The following is a 20,442-nucleotide window of genomic DNA, read 5'->3' as shown; positions in this document are numbered from 1 at the left end:
TTGTTTAGGCATGTTCGGCGTTAGTTTGAAAGTTGAAATTTTGATATAGTTCATTAAGCTTGAATTGATGTGTGATTCATGGTTTTGATATTATTTTGTATGATTTGAGGCCTCTAGTAGGTCTGCATTAAATTTTGGAATTGGTTGGTGTGATTTGACGGGGTCTCGAGAGCCTTGGGTGTGCTTCAGATTAGTTTCAGACTATTTCGCTTATATTGGAGTTGTTGTTTTTCTGGTTTCCGACAATTCATAGCGATCATGGAAGGTCAATCGCGATCATAGAGTGTATTTTGGGTGGCTCAGGATTTGCTCTTCGCAGTCGCGATGTGGTGGTCGCGTTTGTGGAGCCTGGGAAAATATTCATCGCATTCACATCTAGTGTATCGCGTTCACGTAGAAGGGGAGGCCGAATGAGTTGTGAGGCGCGTGGCCTTCGCATTCACGGGTGGTAGAACGCATTCACGTAGGCCAGTGATGTTGATCATCGCATTTGACGGTTCCAGATCGCGTTCACAAAGCATATTTTTGGCCAGTTTTCAGCTTATGCTTCGTGATCGCAAAGTAGGTCCTCCGATCGCAAGGAATACCCCCGGGCAAACTTATACAATATTTCATTTTGAGGATTTTGGTTATTTTATCACATTTTGAGTTATAGATCTCGGATTTGTGCAATTTTGAAGAGAATTTTCACGATTTGGATTAGGATAAGTATTTTTTTACTCGAATTTATTTAATATTCATGATCCCAACCTTGTTTTTAGCATTTATTTGATAAACAAGTGAGGATAATTGGTGATTTTAGTAAAAATATTTCTAAATAAAATTTGATGATTTGAATGTCGATTGAGGTCGAAATTGGATAAAATTAGTATGGTTGGACTCATATTTGAATGAGTGTTCAGAATTATGAGTTTTATTGGGTTATGGAGTGCAAGCCCGGGGTTGACTTTGCATAACTAAACCAATATCGTATCTTTATTAGTTGGACTTGTTTTCTATGGCTTTTATTGATATTATTAAGTTATTTTGGCTAGATTTGAGCCATCCGGAGGTTGATTCACGCGGGAAAGGATTGTTAGAATACTGGTTTGACTTATTTTTTAGGTAAGTATCTTGCTTAACCTTGTGTGGGGAATACCCCTTAGGATTTGACCTTAATTGTTTATTTGTGTTATATGATAAACAAAGTGAACTTGAGGTGACGAGCGTGTATACATGCATTATATGTGGTTGGTGACCGGAATAGACTTTAGGCTATTAATATACCTTATTTCGGGGATGGATCATGCTCCATTACTATGTGGCTCAGTGAACGAGATCATTATACATGTCTTAGCTGTAGTAATACTTTATTTGTTAAAACTCATCCTTATTTTACTATTTTCATGTCCCTGTGCACATTGTTGATAAATTGTGATCTTATATCTGTGAGGAAACTTTGGTCCTGTTATCTTTGTATATTGTGGTACATGTAGGCATGTTGTGTGGTTGATTGTTGTTATGTGGAGTATAAACGTGGTATTTCACTGTTGTTGATTGTGCGAGGCGATACGGGTGGCTTATTATGATATTGTTTGGCCGGAGCGATATGGGTGTCTATTGTGATATTGTCTAAGTGGAGTGATACATGTGGATATTATGATATTATCTAGATGGAACGATGAGAGCGGCTATTGTAAAATTATCCGGTGGAGTGATACGGATGGCTATTGTGAAATTATCTGAGCGGAGCTATGTGGGTGTCTATTGTGATATTATTCGGGCAAAGTGATACGGGTGACTATTATATTACTATAAGGATAGAGTGATACAAATGCCTATTGCTGTTGTGATGATGATGTGGGCACAAGTTGCCATTTATGTGAGTTCTTTGTGATGATTTGTTGTTGAAAGTGAACCTCTACTTGTTTTGAGGTGTAATCATTTATTTTGACGAGGTCACTGCTATTGTGACCTGTTATACTTTTGTTGTCTGTCTTGACTTGTTGCATAGGTTATTTTGATTGGTGAGCATCGCATGATTTGACTTCGTTACTAATTCACCGAGGTTAGTCTTGATACTTACTGGATACCAATCGTGGTATACTAATACTACGCTTTCGCATATTTTTGTATAGATTTAGGTACTTTGGACTGGACTGATCGGCAGTGAGGTATTTCACACACCGGAGACTTCAAGGTATCATTGCATGATTTGACCACGGGTCTCGGAGTCACCTTCCTTGTTTTATTTCTATTTTTTATGTATTCCAAGCAGTATTGTATTTAGAGATATTCTCGTGTATTTAGTTTGAGCTCGCGACTATATACTACCTAGATCTGAAAATTAATGTTAAGTATTGTCGTTTTGGCCTGTATTACTCCTATTTCAGCATTTTTATCAACTCTGTTTTGTCATATCACGTTCTTACTATTTTAAATAAATATTAAGTGTTAGGTTTACTTAGTTTTAGAAATGGCGAAATAAATAAATGGCCTCTCCAAGTTGTCCACAACGGTCATTTGAACACCTTAACTGACCTATTTATCAAGTAGACACCTCAAATTATTTTTCAGTGTATCTCTTAAACCCTTCAAAGTGACATGGAAAAATGTGTGTACTACAGTCGCGTTGCAGCAAGTGAAGCTTTCAAAATTGTGTTTATTTCTTTTCTTTTTTTAATTTAACTGGTGGAGGCCACTTTTCCTCACTCTTTCTTCTCCAAAATTTTCTTCCGCTATTCACTCCACCTTAACGCACCATTCTCAATATCACATCTTTACTATGATAGTGAATGTGCAATATAGTAGAATCCATTGAAAACTCCGGCGTGTAGAAGCCATTGAAAACAGTAGAACTGCACAAGTTATTTTCATCCATTCCCCTTAAGCCATTCCCAAGAGGCAAAAATTGGTGGTAAAACAGTGATGTCTTCAGCTGTAATTAATGGAGCTCGATGGAACAGATTTTTCGGCAAAAATCCGACTAGAAAATAAGGTCAACGAACTACGACGCTAATGCCACGGTTACATCTGCTACTTCTAAAACCCGACTCAGAAGCAAAAACAACAGCCCCCAGAAATTCAAAATTTTGTAGCAACATGGACGATAAACAGGAAATGGTTCATGATTGTTGCCGGCGGTTATAGCTGTTGCCGGCGTCCATGGCTATTACCCGCGTCGGTGGTTGTTTGGAAACGGCTGAAGGCACTTCGAGGAGGAAAGTGTCATTTGGATAGAAGCAGCGACGCCTTGGAGAGGAGGTTGGACGACTGGAATTCTTAGGGGACTAGGGTCTGCTCTTGGTTGAAGAAGAAGAGGGGGCGGCTGGGAGGGGTCTAGGTCTCTAGGGTTTATTTATTATTATTGCTTTTTTTTTGTTTTTGTTTTATAATAGGTGGCAAATTTTTTAATTAAAATTACACATGGCATTTTCTCATTTGTTCGTTTGACATGAATCCGAGAGTGTATTTCAAACAAGGTGGGCTGATGAGGTCGGGTGTTTAATTGACCTACTTTATTGAAGGATTAAAGTGTCCAACTGAAGATGGGGTCAGTTGAGGTGTTTGACTGACCGTCAAGGACAATTTGAATGGACTGTTTATGTATTTCACCAAAAAATATAGGTGTCATTACGACTCTCGTGGAGAAAATTGGGTTGCGACAGGAAGCATAGTCGCAACAGTGTTGAAAAGGTATGACTTAAATGAAGACAGTAACAAGTACAAAAACAACATTCACCCAAATCGCTCGAAGAAATTGACTAAGTCAGTAATAAAATGATTTGATGGCATCCAATCGGGTTCCTTTAAGTAGTTAATATTTTTTTTATTTTATGTTAGTTTTGTTGAATTTAACTTGTTAAAATAAAATAGGGTACATATGTATAAATGGCGACTGTTCACGCCCAACTATACCTATTAAAAGGACACGCAGGCGTTGCAAATATAATCTTAGTATTTAGCCCAGAGTCGAACCCATAAGGAATTAACCTATAAATTACCTTCGTTAGACTTACTAAATTCTCCGGAATCAACTTCCCAAATGTTGTCAATAACAATTGATGGTATTTCTACTAACTAAGAATGTAAGTAAATGAGTAACCGAAAACTAACTATGATTAAGTTGTAAACAATTAAGAGAAGGTTCTAAGGTTATGATTTCCCCTATTGATGGAATCCCTTCCGGTTATGTTTCATATAGATTCACCAAATCATCTCTATCAATCATGAGCACTCTTATTACCTTAAATTTCTCCCGAGTAATTACGATAATTTACTAGACGCACTCTCCCAAGATACGCTAGCTGGCTTTGTTTATTACATCTCACTTTAGATTTCACCCAAGGCTTCGTTATCCCTAATCCCGCCTTTAAACCCGCAGTTATTGATCCCTCATATACTTTGGGAGTGGTGTTGTTCAACAATTACCTAAATATGCACTCTCTCCCGAGTTATGCACACTAAATAGGCACAGCTAATTAAGGATCCTGTCAATTAACTACAACAAACACGTAGTTGAATAAATATAGATTAAACTGGCAAACTATATTAACATCACAAGAAGTTCATCCTTCAATAGGTTCCATCAAAACCCTAGACTAAGGAATTAGCTACTCATGACAAAATAAGATAAAACTACTAAATTATTTATAATGAGTAATTGCAAGAAAGTAAAAGGAAATTGAAAAACTCTAATGTTTGGTTGATCTTCTGACACTTGTTCTTGCCTCCAAAGTATTCTAAAAACAAGCTTCTAACAATCTTGGGCGCATTTCTAAAGCTTATAAGGGTTTGGCAAAAGTTTTCCTAAATTTACACTTTGATCCCCAGATTTTCAGACGCGTGAACAGTGCATCGCGGTCGCGGCAAGACCGCGACTCGACCGCGGTGGGAGTTGAACATTCTGCCTCGAGCCTTTATCTGCCACGATTGCACCGCGGTCACGATGGAATTTGCTCAGGCCATTTTCTCGCTTCTTTGTGCTCGGGTACTTCTCGAGTGGGAGTTTTCTTCACCTTATTGCCTCCAGAACACTCCGTGGCACTTCCTCATGTAGAATATTCCCTGCGAAACAAAAGAACACCATTTAGAGCATTTTGTTGGCAATTTACCTATAAAACAACGATAAAGCATGGTAATATTGAGGTGTAAATATCATCTATATTGCCTAATATCAACACCCCACACTTAAATCATTGCTAGTCCTCGAGCAATCCACCACACTCCATCAACGTTCCTTCCCTAAGCTTTTCCCTTAACGACTCACACCTTGAACATTTTACCAAAGTTGCACCTAGTAGTGAACAACCTTTACCTCAAAAGTCAAATCTCTCGTACCATGCAACATTCGCACTTACTCAAACCACTCTATACAAGAGTCAAGACTTACCTTTCCTTTGTGAATCATATGCCCTCACATCACACAAGAGAGTAGTTCCACATATAATGATATTTAGAACAATTAGGAACTTAGATAGACAAAATTTGTTCACTCTCAAAAAGAGAACATTCACATGCCAGAAAGATGCACCATAAGCTTGCCCGTAGTGTAATACTCCACTAATCGAGTCCACTCAGTTTAAGATCAATAGGACTTTACTTGATTGTAATGTAGGCTAAAGGACGGGTAGGATATATTTGGGGAATAGCGACTAACCTCCTTAAGCACTTTTAATACAATTACATTCACTTTCAAAAACATACTTTATGTCAACCAAAAACTCCACCACTTCTTATTTTTTTTCATTTACATCATCCCCCCTCAATTGGGTGCAGTTGTAAAAAACCACCACTTATTAATTACTACATTTTACTAATTTTTTTCTGTGGTTCTCATTCTTTTACTCTTCAAAACTCTGCACCTTTTCTCTATTTCAATGGTTCCAATCAAAAACCAAACCACCACTCCACACTTGTGCTTTTTACAAAATTTCAATGCCATTCAAGTGCTTATGGGAGGTAAAAGGGTTCCAACAGAAGGCTGGTAAAAGGGTTCAAACAGAAGGCTATTCAAACAATTGGGTAAGGTTCGCAATATGGTTGCCAAAGAAACAGGCTTATAGGCTCAACGGGGTTAACTAAGATGTATTACATTCAGGTGGGTTTTCTTTATATGTCTGGCTCAACAAAGAAATGCCTATATCACTTCTAAGACTGAATGAAAATACTATTTCGCTTTGCAAACACACAGGGCAAGTTCTAGGCATCAAATGTGAATCATGGAATACAGTAAAACTCACACACACATGGCACATGACTCACTCCGGATTGATTTATCAAGACATTCTCTTTTAAGTGTTCAAGTTAGATACAAACATACAATTTTAAGGCACTTGAGCAAGATCCAACCATTGAGATTAAGCGTTACACTCTAGTGTCTATTGTGTTCAAGTGTATCAACGCTAAGGGTTTCTCCTTCGATTTTAGCTCGTATCCCATTGATCCTAATCAAAAAACTAAAAAAAACAAAATGAACAAAAATTACCTACACCCGGTTCAAGCTAAACCCTTGGAAAAGAACCGTGGCCCAAAGAAAAATCAAGGGGGAGTTACTACACTACCTAAAAAATAAAAAAATCATTTTGGTATTTTCTCTAAACTAACTTCCCTCAAGAAAATTATCTAAAGGATCTGTCATCAGGAAGAGTCTCCATATTCCCTTTTTTTTCTCGACTTAGTCCCTCAAGAACCCCGCCGAAAGAGATCCGTCGTCGGGATAAGTCACTTACCTATTTTAACTCACCTAATGAACAATTACTCAAAACATCAAAACAATAATATCAAAACAAAACAAAACAAAATCAACAGTCAATTGTTACAAATACATACATACATTGAAGTATCCCCCACCCCACACTTAATATATAGAGATGTCCTCATGACTTAAAAATTTATAGAACAGTGAGGTAAAGGAACTTCCCTGGAGGATCACTCCTGATCGGAGATGGTGTCTGGGTTCACGTTGCAAGAACGACCCAAAGCTCTCAGCCAGCCTAAGAATTTCTTCTCCGACTTCACCTGCCGGTCAGCCAACGCGTCTATGGGGGCACCCAAATCAGTGACTGAGGTACGTAACCCAGCTATCTCCTGCTCCAAAACTGTCATGCGGGTACTCCGGCAGGGCTGAGATGTGCCTGCCTCATCAACTCTCGGAGGTGGAGGAATCTCAGCTGCCTCAACATCATCATCATCATCATCGGATTTATCATCTGAGTCATCAACATTCACCACCGGCTCCATCCCAATTCTGATTTTTCTTACCAAGAACGGGGCTTTCAATGGTAGTTTCCCATCAACTCTAAGGTTTTCAGGGACTCTAGCAAGACGACACAACCTAGTAACTAAAGATGGGAAGTAGAAGCCTTTGAACAACTGAGGTGATCTAATGAGCATCTCGTCATGGAGGAGATGGGCCACATCAAAATCCTGGTGAGCCATGAAACAGTAGATAGCTGATGCCCGTGGTAGATTGACATCAGTCGTGGGTCTGGAAGGCAACAGCTGACTGTTGATAATAGTTAGCCAACACTTATCCTCCCAATTGAGAGATTGGGAGTTAAGTGTGATCCTGGGCTTTATCCATATGTATTCTCTGTCTGCCACACAGATAGTTTCAAGAAGAGCTCCCCACAAGGCACTTGTTCGACTAAAAGTATAATAATTATCAGCTTCTCCCCTGAACACTGGCAGCCGATAAACCCTGTGGATGGCCTCGATAGATGCATTTACCGGATTATTGCGCACAGTAACAACTCCATTCTCACGCTTCGGGCAGTTTGCGTAGAACTCCCTAACCATTTGAACATTGTCCACCTCCGGTATCTCGAAGAAGATGTCCAGCTGACACCTCCTCAATTTATTGAAGATATTCGGGCATTCCACCTATAAGGTCTGTCTGTCAATATGCACCTCATGTAGCAATTTCTTTGCTGCCTTAGCATTGTATCTCCCCTCCGCCGGTTGGTAGACAAAACTAGTATTGTCAAACTGTGGTGCACTGGCTTGACTCCCAGCTCTCGAGGAGCTTCCCGGTCCACTAGCGGAGGACTCGGTGTTGCGTCTCTTCCTGGATGAACTCATTGTACCTGTCAAACAGAGAATCGCCTATTAGTGAGTGTGTGAAACGTGTGACTATTGGTGGTTACTCAAACTTCACCACAACCATGTCACATTAGCTCCTTATAACTCCATTGGGCCAATTCCCTAAACACCTTGTTGGCAAGACAAAATCTGCAGACATATAGCCCATAATGTGACATCAAATCCTCCCCAAATACAATATTACACTACACCATCACACCCCACAATATTTCATCCAATCACCCACCAACAAACACCTTTCCACCACATTAAACACATAGCACCTTCACCAATCATTCTCAAAAATGAAATTCAAAAGAAAAACAAGAAGAAACTAACACAACTCTACCAACAATTACAACCAATTACAACATGAAACTAACATAAACTACAACACAATACAAACAAAAAGAGAGGGGAGAGGTGAGTAGCATACCTTAATGGAGGAGGGTGAGAGGAATGGAGATGGGGAGAAGTGGAATGATTGAATAAGAAGAAGAAGAGAAGAGGTATTTAAGGGTTAGGGTTTAGAGAGAGAGAGATGGAAAAATAGGAGAGGGGAGCAGGTAGTTTAATGAAATAAGAAGGAGGGGTCTGATATTATAAGGGGGCGGTTTTAGAAAATAAAAAAAACGAAAAGAACTAAAAAAAATAAAAATTTTCTTACCTGATGCGGACTGCCGCGATCATACTGCGGTCCCACTGCGGTTGCGGTGGGTCGAGAATTCGAGTCAGTGTAGTAGGCGTTCACCGCGGTCGCGGTGGACTGCCCAGTTCAGAGGCAGAATACTCGCCTCTCACCGCGGTCACGGTGCTGACGCTCTTCAAAGTTACAAGAAAACACTAACAACAACATTCGTGGGTTGCCTCCCATGCAATACCTGATTTAACGTTGTGGCACGACGTAGAAAAGCACATTTAAGGTTCGCTCGACCACTGATGTTCCGTCAAGTTGATCTCTGAAACTTCCTTTGGTTCTTTCATGCCTATGCATAGCTTCAATCCCTGCCCATTGACTCTAAATGTGTGAGAGTCTTTCTCTGAGGCAATCTGTACAGCTCCTGAAAGGAAGACTTCGACCACTTGAAATGGACCAGACCATCGTGACTTAAGCTTACCAGGGAACAATCGTAATCTTTAGTTATAGAGCAATACCTTGTCCTCGGGTTTGAAATGTCGCTCAACAATGTTTTGGTCATGCAACCTCTTCATTCTTTCTTTGTACAACCTTGTTCTCTCAAAAGCAAGATATCTGAAATCGTCGAGCTCATGCAATTCAGTGATCCTCGTTGTGCCCGCAGCCTCATTGTCTAGGTTCAGCTATTTCAATGCCCACCAAGCTTTGTGTTCAAGTTCCACTGGCAAGTGGCAGGCCTTCCCGAACACCAACTTATATGGTGACATTCCAATTTGTGTTTTAAAAGCAATTCTATACACTCAGAGGGCATCATCTAGCTTTTTCGCCCAATCAGTTCTCGTGGCGTTCACCGTCTTTGTTAGTACACTCTTTATCTCTCTGTTGGACACTTCAACCTGCCAACTGGTCTGCGGGTGATAAGGGGTGGCCACCTTGTGGCGTACATCATACTTTGCCAGCAACTTCTCGAAGGCTCGATTACAGAAGTGGGTGCCTCCGTCACTAATAACATCTCTTGGGATCCCAAAACGGGTGAGTATATTATTCTTCAGAAATCCCACCACCACTCTTGCATTATTGGTGGGAAGTGCAATAGCTTCCACCCATTTGGACACGTAATCTACAGCAACAAGTATGTACTTATTGCCATAGGAGTTGACGAAGGGGCCCATGAAGTCTATCCCCCAGACATCGAATACTTCGACTTCTTGAATTGGGTTCATGGGCATCTCATGGTGACGGGAAATGTTCCCGGTCCACTAACATTCATTGTAGCCCTTCACCCATTGGTGCGCATCTTTAAACACTATTGGCCAAAAAAATCAGGCCTCTAGCACTTTCGCAGCTGTCCTGACCCCTCCAAAATGCCCCCCATACGCCGATGCATGACATGCCTGCAAAACAGAAGATTGTTCTATCTCAGGGACGCACCTTCAGATCATATTGTCAACACATATTCGAAATAGGTAAGGTTCATTCCAATAATACATGCGGCAGTCACGATAAAACTTTTTCTTTTGTACAGAGGAAAGGTCATAGGGAACTATACCACTTGCCAAGTAATTTGCAAAGTTTGCATACCATGGCACTTCCTCAATACTAGTAGCGAGTAGCTACTCGTTTAGAAAGGTTTCCAGAATATCTTCAACCTCGACTGAGTTTTCAGCTCCTTCAAGTCGTGTTAGATGATCAGCGACTTGATTTTTCGTGCCCTTACGGTCACGAATTTCGAGGTCGAATTATTGCAATAGCAGCACCCATTGAATCAGGCGCGGATTAGACTCCTTCTTCTCAATCAAGTACCTGAGAGCTGCATGATCAGTGTATACAATTACCTTAGAGCCAATCAGATATGAACTGAATTTATCGAAGGCAAACACCACAACCAACATCTCTTCTCAGTCACGGTGTAATTCAGCTGGGCTCCAGTCAGCGTTCTACTAGCATAGTAGATTGGATGCATTAGCTTGTCTTTCCACTATCCCAGCACTGCCCCCACTGCGTAGTTACTAGCGTCACATATTAGTTCGAAAGGTTGCTCCCAGTCGGGGGCAACAATGATGGGTGTTGTGTCTAGCCTCTTTTTCAGCTCCTCGAATGCTACCCTGTAATCATCAGAAAACAAGAAGGGGTGATCTTTTTCAACAACTTATAGAGAGGGTTGGCAATTTTGGAGAAGTCTCTTATGAATCTCCGGTATAAACAAGCATGCCCGAGGAAGCTCCTGATTGCCTTGACTGAAGTAGGAGGTGGCAGCTTTGCTATCACATCCACTTTGGCACGATCCACCTCAATTCCTTTGCTTAACACCCGATGCCCCAAGACTATGCCCTCTTGTACCATGAAATGACACTTCTCCCAGCTAAGAACCAGGTTAGTCTCGATACACCGTTTCAGCTCACGAGTCAGATTTATAAGGCACTCATCAACTGAGTTCCCCACCACTGAGAAATCATCTATGAACACCTCCATTATGTCCTCTACCATGTCAGTGAATATGGCCATCATGCACCTTTGGAATGTGGCGGGTGCATTACATAGGCCAAAAGGCATCCTCCGAAAGGCATAAATGCCATACAGGCAAGTGAATGAAGTCTTCTCTCTGTCCTCTGGTGCAATAGAGATCTGATTGTACCCTGAGTACCCATCCAAAAAACAGAAGTGTGACCTCCCTGCCAATCTGTCTAACATCTGATCAATGAAGGGAAGTAGGAAGTGGTCTTTCCGAGCGGCGAGATTTAACTTTCTATAATCCATGCAAATTCTCTAGCCTGTGTCGGTTCTTGTAGAGATCAGTTCATTATTTTCATTTTTAACTACCGTCATGCCACCCTTTTTAGGTACATATTGAACCGAGCTAACCCGACTGCTGTCAGAGATTGGGAAGATGATTCCCGTATCTAACCATTTTATCACTTCTTTCTTCATTACTTCCTTCATATTGGGGTTCAGCCTTCTTTGGTGTTCCCTGGAAGGTTTGTGTCCCTCTTCCAGCAGAATTTTGTGCATACAATAGGCGGGGCTGATCCCCTTTATGCCTGTCATGGTCCACCCAATGGCAGTCTTACACTCCTTGAGTACCTGCAAGAGTTGTTGTGCCTGCACATCTAACAAACTAGATGAGATAATAACAGGTAATGTGGAGTCAGGTCCAAGGAACTCATACCTGAGATGGGCGGGCAGTGGCTTTAACTCCAGCTTTGGTGGTTTTTCGATGGATGGCTTGGCTGGAGGAGTTTCTCTATTTTCCAAGTGTAAGGGCTCAAATTCAAGAGTTCTATCCCAGATCTCTCTACCCTCTAACGCCAACACCCATTCTACATGTTCTTCTCCATTCACCTCATCTAAATTTATCAAACATGCAGCAAGGGGGTCCTCAATAGTCAGCATCTCATCATCAGTCTCTACGATTACATCCACGGCATCAATCTGAGAGCAATTGGCGAATTCACTTAGTCGCCTCATAGATTTCTACGCATTGAATGTTATCTCTTCGTCGTTTAATCTCATCTTGAGCTCCCTAGTCTCATAATCAATGAGAGCTCTCCCAGTGGCTAAGAATGACCTTCCCAAAATTATGGAAATCTCTTCATCCACTTTGCAGTCTAAGATCACAAAATCTGTAGGGAACACAAATTTCCCTACCTAAATCAACACATCATCCAGGATACCAGAGGGTCGCTTTACAGTCCTGTTAGCTAGCTGCAACAACATAGAGGTGGGTCTAGCTCTTCCAATCCCCAACCTCTTATAAATCGCCAGGGGCATAAGATTTATGCTGGCCCCTAGATCAAACGGTGCCTTAGCAAAAGCAAAATTACCAATAGTGCATGAAATTGTAAAGATCCTTGGGTCAGACAGCTTTTCCGCAATTGGTCTAGTTACCACTGCACTACAGGTCTGAGTAAGAGTAACTGTGGCCAAGTCTTGGAAATCAAATTTTCGGGACATCAAGTCCTTCATCATTTTTGCATACCCAGGCATCTCTTTCAAAGCATCAATCAATGGAATATTTACCTGGATTTATTTCAACATCTCCAAGAATTTCTTGTATTGCTCCTCTTTTTGGTACTTAGCCAGCCTCTGAGGGAATGGTGCAGAAGGTCTCTTCTTCCCAATGATTTGGGATTGATATTTATCAGCTGTCACCTCAACTACTAGGTCCTGGGCTGTCTCAACTTCTTTCTCAGTCTCAATCTGAATGTTATTTTCTTCCTGGGCAGGCTGGACTGTCACCTCTGTCAGTTTCGTTGACTCATCCAGCTCAATGGGCACTGGTATGAGTGTCTCATCCTATCTGGTTTCTTGAGTTCTCTCTTGCTCTACATCCAAATCTCTGTCGTTACGTAGACTCACTGCCATCAGTTGCTTCGGGCCTTGATCTTTTGGGTTTATCTGGGTGCCTACAGGTAATATCGCATGAGGACGATTGTTCAGAGACATCGAAATTTGGCCCATCTGCACTTCAATATTCTTGATAGCTGAATCATGTGCATCTACTCTCTCACTAATTTTTGCATTAGACCTAATAACCTGCTGCATCATTGCCTCAAGTCTAGCAAACCCATCTTCATGCCTTCCACCATGTTGTTGCTGAGGAGGGTGATACCCCTGCTGCTGATTCTGATTATTATATCCATGTGGCCATGGATGAGGTGCCATATTGTTAGGAGGTCTCATACCTCCCATGTTCCCATTGTTGAACTGTGGTTGGACTGGCATGTACGACTGATTTTGCTGGCCCTAATTTTGACCACCATGTCTCTGGCCTCCATAATTAGACACATAGTTCATGTCTTCAGGGTAGTGATGATGATCATATTTTGCATTCCACTGGTTACCAATTGGCTGACTAATGTAAGATGTGCACAAGCCCCCATTGGTAGTATCTACGATGTGTACCTGCTGCTTCTGCCCTGACTCTTTCACCTTTTTAGTGAGTATACTCATCTGTTTCAATAATGTAGCCATATTTTCAGCCATAGAGTTGGATGGATCTAAGGGCACTGAGTGAACCACTGTAGTGATAGGTGCATTCCTGGTTGTCCATCCCGAATTCTGCGCCATCTTATCAAGAAGACTCTAGCCTTCTCTCCATGTTTTGCTCAAAAATGCTCCACCAGCTGAAACATCAACAATGTTCTTCACGCTATCTGACAATCCCATGTAAAACCGCTGCCCTAACATCATATCTGGAATACCATGGTGCAGATATATAACCACCATCCCTTTGAAACGTTCCCATGTTTCATGCAGTGTCTCCATTGGTCTCTGTTTAAAACTCAAAATTTCATCAATTTGTTGAGCAGTCTTGTTGGGTGGGTGGAACTTGTTATGGAATTGCTTGACTAACTCCTCCCAAGTGGTTATAGAATTAATGGGGAGTGAGTTTAGCCAGTTCTGGGCTACTCCTGTCACTGAGAATGGAAACAATAACAGCTTGATTGCTTCCGGAGTTAAGTTGGGTTGCCTTTGCATTTTGTAGATTGACAGGAAATTTTTCAAGTGTTGTTGAGGATCTTCGACTTGTGACCCTGAAAATAGTCCCTTGTTTTGCAACAAGTGCAACATGTTATTCGTGATTTGGAATAATTCAGCCTGTATCTGCGGGACTACAATCGTTGTGGCCAGATTTTCAGCTGTAGGTTGTGCCCAGTCATAGAGAGCAGCCTCTGGCACAAGAGGTGCCACAGGTGCTATTGACACTACTGGGTCTACCAAATTGTCCCTTGTGTCTGGTTCGATTTGTTCAGTTGCTTGTTGTTGTTTGTTTTTACGGTTAACCATATTCAAGGCCTTGAAAACTTTCTCGGGATCTGATAATGCTTGAAATACTTCACCAGTTCTCGATGAGTTTCTAGGCATGCACCTGTACAACCAAATCAACAAACGTTAAAATTTCAATGTAAAGATTGGGTATAGAGAAAACTGATTACACTAAGAATTTTTGTACTTCTTTTAATTATAATTGATAACACCGTTAATTTCCCAGTAACGACGCCAAAATTTAATCACGCCCAACTATACCTATTAAAAGGATACGCAGACGTTGCAAATATAATCTGAGTATTTAGCCCAAAGTCGAACCCACAAAGAATTAACCTATCAATTACCTTCGTTAGACTTACTAAATTCTCCGGAATCAACTTCCCAAATGTTGTCAATAACAATTGATGGCATTTCTACTAACTAAGAATGTAAGTAAATGAGCAACTGAAAACTAACTATGATTAAGTTGTAAACAATCAAGAGAAGGTTATAAGGTTATGATTTTCCCTATTGATGGAATCCCTTCCGGTTATGTTTCATATAGATTCAAATCATCTCTATCAATTATGAGCACTCCTATTACAGTAAATCTCTCCCGTGTAATTGCGATAATTTACTAGACGCACTCTCTCGAGATACGCTAGCTGGCTTTGTTTATTACAGCTCACTTTAGATTGCACCCAAGGCTTCGTTATCCCTAATCCAGCCTTTAAACCCGCAGTTATTGATCCCTCATATACTTTGGGAGTGGTATTGTTCAACAATTACTTAAGTATGCACTCTTTCCCGAGTTATGCACACTAAATATGCACAACTAATTGAGGATCCTGTCAATTAACTACAACAAACACGTAGTTGAACAAATAGAGATTAAAATGGCAAATTATATTAACATCACAAGAAGTTCATCCTTCAATAGGTTCCATCAAAACCCTAGACTAAGGAATTAGCTACTCATGACAAAACAAGATAAAATTACTAAATTATTCATAATGAGTAATTGCAAGAAAGTAAAAGGAGATAGAAAAGCTCTAATGTTTGGATGATCTTCTCACACTTGTTCTTGCCTCCAAAGTATTCTAAATACAAGCTTCAAACAATCTTGGGCGAGTTTCTAAAGCTTATAAGGGTTTGGCAAAAGTTTCCCCGAATTTACACTTTGGTCCCCAGATTTTTTGACGCGTGAACAGTGCACCGCGGTCGCGGCAAGACCGCGACTCGACCGCGTTGGGAGATGAACATTCTGCCTCGAGCCTTTATCTGTCGTGGTTCCACCGTGGTCGCGGTGGAATTTGCTCAGGCCATTTTCTTGCTTCTTTGTGCTCGTGTACTTCTCGAGTGGGCGTTTAGAGCATTTTGTTGGCAATTTACCTATAAAACAACAATAAAGCATGGTAATATTAAGGTGTAAATATCATCTATATAGCCTAATATCAGTGACGATCTCATACTGCATAACTTGGAATAATTTAATAGTTTTGGCCTATATATATATATATATATATATATATATATATATATATATATATATATATATATATATATATATATATATATATATATATATATATATATATATATATATATATATATATATATATATATATATATATATATATATATATATATATATATATATATATATATATATATATATATATATATATATATATATATATATATATATATATATATATATATATATATATATATATATATATATATATATATATATACATTCTTTTTTCTTAAATCTTATACTCCAATCCTCAAATTTCTTTTTTAATTGTGTTGAGTTTTTAAATTAGAAGAAATTAATAGGGATAACTTTGATTTTTTTTTTTGGTAGGCACATCATTTTGAATATCGAATTTTCATTAAATATTTGCACAATGTGGGAAAATTACTATTATCAAAATAGTATCCTTGAAATACATTGCCTACATTTCTTTCATATTTCATTAAAATTCTCTTGTACAATTTTACCTTTTTTAGATTATATTTTTAACATTTCTCCTATTCAGTGATAACGTTTATGCAATTAGTGGTCGAAACATGGATGTGGTTTAATAGTGACATACTAATAATATTATTTATCGGTCACTATTATTTTGGTTTGAAAGAGGCAGTATAGCTCAAGGAAGAAAAGTTTTATTTATATTTATTTTCTTGAGGCAAGTTACTTTTATCGACTTGATAAATAATTTTAAAGGTCTCTTGAAGAGTTTAAAAGCATTTGTTCAATTTTGATGGAAAAATATTTTATTATAAGTCTCTGAAATATCTCTTCAATTCTCCTCACAAATCTCCTCGGATAAAATAAGCTATCAATATCCCTATTTATAATAGTATGAAATCAATTTTAACTAGAAATAGAAAATTTATTTTTATATTAATTCTGACTACAAATCCTATTTAGACATGAATTAAATAAACTAAATCCTAAACAATTAAGATTTCTCTACAACTTTGATTTAGTTTTCCAACAAATTTGACGGGAGAGTGCAATAGATTTAATTTGAATTGACAATATTTTAGTCTTTCAGAAAAAAAAAAAGGGGTGTTAGTCTTTCTTTGGCACATAAATTGTGAACAATTTATTTCTTGAAAATCTTTATGCATAATTTTATGACTTCTATTTTTGTACTGTATGATGCCGAAAGCTTCATACCAAAGTTACTTTTTCAAGGTTGAAAAATTGAAAGAATAAAAAAAGGAAACAAATGATAGTGAAGGAAATTATAGAGATATACTGTTGGTGTCATTATTGTGTGTGTGTATATATATATATATATATATATATATATATATATATTTGGAATAGATTTATTAGAGGTTTGAAAATATCTTTTAGTTTTACAATTAAAAAAAGAAATTAATCAACATACAAGAAATTTATTTAACGATTTTTAATTACAAATATATTAATTATCCATTTTAAATGGTTCAAGTTAAAAGATAGTTGGTTGAACTTTGAAAAATCAGTATTTGAAGATAAAGTTGATATTGGAAAGAAGATAAAATTATGTTTGACATGAATTTTATTTGGAGAAAAAGTTAAACTTTTATGAGTGAAACATTACTTCAGTCATGATTCTCAAAAAGAAAAAATTAGCTTAAGAATTTACCATTTAAAAGTGAATAATGGAATGTAAAACAAACATTATTATTTGCGAATAATGTGTGTCCGAATATCCTTATAACTCAAACAAAACTTATGGCATGCATATTATAAAAATTCTACATCTTGCAATACAAACTTTATAATAATGATATAAAATAAACGCGCAAAGCATGTTCGGATAGACTAGTTAGATTAAAAGTACGAAGACCTTTTACGAAATATCTTTCACTTTTTTTACTTTTTAAAAATAAAGTATACACAACAAAATAATCATTTAATATCTCTCCTATTAATTAGGAATAGTCATTTAATTTATTATTTTACTAATATTTTGGACGTTAAAATTAACTATATTTTTTATTATTAAATTTTTACTTATTTGAGTTATATAAAAATCCCTAATAACTGTCTAGTTTTTAGGTTAAACAACCAACCCCAAAACTTGAGAACTTGTCAAAAGGCAGGCCTAGATGGTGTAAAGTGACATGCCCAAAAAAATGCATGCAGCATCAAATAATTGATAAAAAACCCATAAATTATTCATCTGTTCACTAAAATTAGAGACATTCTTAAACTGGCACGCTTGTGAAATTCCCGTCTTGAAAATCTTCATATTATACGTTAATTCAATAATGTTGACAATTGACAAGATGGAGTAGCCAATGGTTCAATTGTCAATTTATCAAGTTGTTCTTGCCAAGAAAAGTGGCTATATCTAAACATGAATGTCACTCCAATGCCTTATTTATGGGGAATTGACACTGTATAATAATGCATTAATATAAGAGAAATTTTCATAAAACTTTATCTTTTAGGGGTAATTGGCTCTCTATAGATATCATTTGCTATATTACGGATTGTCGATACGTTTTCTGTTGTTATAAGATGTATTAGATGTATTTAAGCTACTGTATTTATGAATACAGTAGCATAAATAGGCGTGAATCAGCGAAGTCCAGCTAATCAGTTGTTGTATTCGAGTGTATTCGACTATATTAATGGCGTGAAACATGGGATTACAGCTGGATAAATTATTATATTCGACTGTATTCACGGTGTGAAACAACGGATTACACTGTTTTAAATGGAAAGTGAATCAATTAACATAATAGACTCCTAATATAAATCAACAAACTCAATTACAACACACAAATTTTGTATTTCCAGTTATAAAAAAGATTCTCAACCGAAAAATATCCCAAAAATATAGCAATCTTCGGAGAAATTATATAATACATCTGAATACATAAATTATATTAATAAAAAAACATATGAATATATTCATGGCATATAGCGAGACAATGAATACAATGAAATACATAGAATACAGCGGGATACATTGAAATACAATGAAAAAAAGACAGTGAATGCAATGAAATACATGGAATACAGCGAGATACATTGAATTACAATGAAAAAAAGACAATGAATACAATGAAATACATGAAAATACAGCATGATGCATTGAAAATACATTGAAATATATTAACAGAAAATCAAGTTGCTCAGCCCCAAACTCCGTCATCTTTGTTCAAGAACAAACCCTAATTTTCGGCGAATCTGTCATCGAGCAACGAAATAATCCACCTAGTATCTGGTCTACTATATCGTCTTCCACTTCGATTGAGACCATGTCATCGATGACCATTGAGAATTTTGTGCTTATTGTTTTCTTGATCTCACGTCGAGCAAAGGGATAGTCAATCCTTGAATTGTATGGTATCGTCCACTGAACTGACGAGTTCATGAGGAACTGATGCAACTGAGAATCGTTTGTTTTCAAGGCCGTGTTCTTCTTCGTGCTCAACAGTTATATTACTTGAATTGGAATTTTGAGAATGAGCATCGTGTTTTCAGCGATGTGATGATCTTTTTTAAAAACAAATTCTATGTTCCGAGGCCTTAAAACCTCTTTCTGTCTCACCTCAATTTGCATGCACAGTCCGGGCGTGTAGCCGGAAAGCCGTTATGTGAAAATCTTTGAAAAATGATGCATTTTGCCTTTAAAATGAGTTTAAGTTGACTTTGGTCAAATTTTTGGGAAAACGGACCCCCGAACCCATGATTTGACGGTCCCAGAGTGTCCGTGAGAAAATATGGGACTTGGGCGTATGCCCGGAATCGAATTTGGAGGTCTCAAGCCCAACAAATGAATTTTTAAATAAAATTATTTTCTAGAATATTTATGAGTTTTTTGAAATAATATGTATTTAAAACTTGATAGTATCGGGCCCGTATTTTGGTTTCGGAGCCCGGTACAGGTCTTATATGTGATTTAAGATGAGTCTGTGAAATTTGGTAAGAAACGGAAGTCGTTTGAGGTGATTCGGACTCGTAGTTGTGAAAATTGATACTTTGGAAGTTTTGAGATTTGTTTTGGATTTCTATGCTAAATTCGTTGTTTAAGAGGTTATTTTGGCAATTTGATCGTACAGATAAGTTCATATGATGTTTTTGAGTTAGTATGCATGTTTGATTTGGATCCCCGAGGGCTTGGGTGAGTTTCGGATGGGTTTCAGAAGGTTTTGAACTTAGGAAAAATTGTAGGTTTTTGCTGTCTCAGTGCACAGAGGTTTTGTTCTTCGCGTTCGCGTGGTTCCACTCGCGAACGCGTAAGGCAATTTCCTCAAGTGCCAGTTTGCTCTTCGCAAACGTGGAGCTTGGACACGAACGCGAGGTTGTGGGGGGAGTACCCTTCGCGAACGCATAAGGTTAAAGGCCTGGGGGAGAGGTTTCACAAATGTTCTACGCGAACGTGGCCCTCTGATCGCGAACGCGAAGTCTCCAGGAGTTGAAGCTTTGCGAACGCGAGCCGTCGAACGCTAACGCGAAGGTCACCTAGGCCTGACCC

Source organism: Nicotiana tabacum, chromosome 20 (assembly GCF_000715075.1).
Source record: "Nicotiana tabacum cultivar K326 chromosome 20, ASM71507v2, whole genome shotgun sequence".
Classification (NCBI taxonomy): Eukaryota; Viridiplantae; Streptophyta; class Magnoliopsida; order Solanales; family Solanaceae; genus Nicotiana; species Nicotiana tabacum.
This window is presented reverse-complemented; position numbering follows the sequence as displayed.